Below are 2500 nucleotides of genomic sequence, written 5' to 3' on the forward strand. Positions count from 1 at the left end.
AGACAAACAAATGAATTGATAGATGAATAGATAAATCAATTAGTAAACAGATAAATTGATAAAAGATTAAATAAACATATAAATAGATGAATCAATTAATTAGTAAACAGATAAATTGATCAATGAGTAAATAAACAAATAAATTTCTTAAATAAATGAATAAATAAATCAATCAATAGATGGATAAAGAAATACATTAAGAAGTACTCAAACAATTAAACAAATAAATGAATAAATAGTGAAATAGAGAAATAAATAGATAATTAGATAAATGAATAAGTAATACAAAGAGATAGTAAGTATAGAAATGAAAATACACGTAAATTAGTATACATAAATAGATACGTGAATAACAGAATAAGTTAGTACTGGTGTAGATAGTTAATTATTTCCGGGAAAAGTCCGCCAATGAAAAACTATTTCTGCCTTTGAAGACAAAAAAATATCGCTATTGAAGGAATCTTTTATAAAGAAATAGATATCGTCTCTGAATAAATGAAAGAAAATTAAATAAGATAGAACAGAATAAGAAAAAAAAAATTGAGGAATATAAAACATAATAAAACAAAATAAGAAATAAATGAAAAACAAAATATAGTGCAAGAATTGCGGGTAAAAAAAAAAAAAAAATAAAAAAAAAAAAAAAAAAAAAAAAACCCGTTGGTGGTGGTGGTAGTGGTGGTGGTGGTGGTGGTGGTGGTCATCAGTAGGCAAGTAAGATTTCCAGAACTCACGTCAGCTTACCACGATGCTTCGTGAAGTGATTGCAATGACCTCTGGCTCTTTCTGCATTACAAGCACCCAAAGGTTACTATAGGTTGAGTGATGGGAGCTCACTAAAAAGGGCTCTTGCCGATCAGGGATGAACCCTTTGGTTGTTTAAAACCATTTTCTTTTCTTTTAAGAAAGAAATATTATATAAATTATCAAAATAATGCAGGACTGTGTCCGACTTCCCAGCAGCTAAAGCTAACTGAGCCCAGTATATTCATACTGAATTCTATATCGTTTCATGCTGCAAGTGAAATATTGATTGTTAATCAGATTAATGCCATATATATGCTAAACCCCTTCATTTTAATAGAGACATTTACAAAGCTGTTCCAGGGGAGTGCCAGGCGATTTTATTCAGCGAATCAGGGTTGGTGGCAGACCTTGGGGACAATCTTATATTGGTCCATGGAAACTTTAGTTCAGGATTTCCCCTAAGCAAAATTGTCTGCTGTTATCAAGAGGAATGTTATATATATATATATATATATATATATATATATATATATATATATATATATATATATATATAGTGTGTGTGTGTGTGCAAGCGTGTGTGTGTGTGTGTGTGCGAGCGTGTGTGTGTGTGTGTGTGTGCGTGTGTGCGTGTGTGTGTGCGTGTGTGCGAGTGTGTGTGCGCGCGCGCGTGTGTGTGATTGCGTGCGTGCATATGTGTGTGTGTATGTGTGTTTGTGTGTGTGTGTGTGTGTGTGTCTGTATGTGTGTGCGTACGTGTATGTGTGCGTGTGTGTGTGCGTGTGTGTGTGTGTGTGTGTGTGTGTGTGTGTGTGTGTGTTTGTATATATATATATATATATATATATATATGTATATAAAATAACGTTCTCGTATCGAACTGACTAAAACCTTCTATGATGTTCTGTCGTGGGCTCCAGCCATGATGGGAACAAAATGTTCTGATAACAGAAGTAATCGATAGAACACATGTTGGAACAAAAAATCACCTCAGCTGTGCTGCCAGTATAACTCTTTGCTAGAGCGAGTAGAGACCCTTTTCAATTGAATAAGATAGTCTAGTAATGGTAGAAAGAAATAGATGAATCAATAAGTACATGGATAAATAAATGAGTTAAATAATTAGATAAATGGAAAATAAATAGATCAATGAATAAATAATGTATAAATAGATAGATAAATGAATAAACGAATGAATAAATAAGTGGATAAATATGTAAAATAAAGGAATGAATAAATATATATAGAAACATGAATAAATAATCATATCTATGGATGAATAAATAAGGAAATCAATCATATAATTTATACCCAAATTATGGTTGAAGGTACGTTAAAACATAACAGTTTCCTGTATTTTGAGAACTAAAGTGTTTACAATTAACTAGAATATGAAGCCTCTTAATATCTACGTTTTTTTTTGTCTATATATATACTGTACCTTCGTTGGAAAACATTCTTAATCTGTGTAGAAACATAGGCTGAAGTTTTTGAAGGTCTTTAGTCCAGCCCGGATTTCAACCATGGAAGTGTAACACATTGCATCATTACCATATTTACAAAAAAGAAAAGAAAAATAAAAGAAAAAAGTAAAAAGAAAGACACTAATGGAGCTTAATGACCAATTAACAATTAATGAATTGAGAGATAATTTCATACTTAATGATCACCATATCAAACAACTATTTTGATTTTCTTTTTCTGAATATTTTAGATTTATCATTCATTATCATCTCACCAATTCATTGTTTTA

The 2500-nt window shown here is 30.9% G+C and overlaps 1 protein-coding gene across 3 annotated transcripts in view; it reads right to left on the minus strand.

Moving 5' to 3' along the window:
- Positions 1-2500, minus strand: part of LOC143038098 (hemicentin-1-like) — a 492977-nt gene that overhangs the window by 490025 nt on the left and 452 nt on the right. The window contains exon 1 of one of the 3 annotated variants that reach the window (XM_076207051.1): positions 2189-2247. The exons of the other annotated variants lie outside the window; for them this stretch is intronic. The gene's annotated coding sequence lies outside the window, so the exon portion shown is untranslated. Of the gene's footprint in view, positions 1-2188; positions 2248-2500 lie in introns of those variants that run through there. 3 annotated transcript variants of the gene reach the window in all.

The sequence above is a fragment of the Oratosquilla oratoria genome, chromosome 23 (genome assembly GCF_046742065.1).
Source record: "Oratosquilla oratoria isolate Oo_2021 chromosome 23, ASM4674206v1, whole genome shotgun sequence".
NCBI lineage: Eukaryota > Metazoa > Arthropoda > Malacostraca > Stomatopoda > Squillidae > Oratosquilla > Oratosquilla oratoria.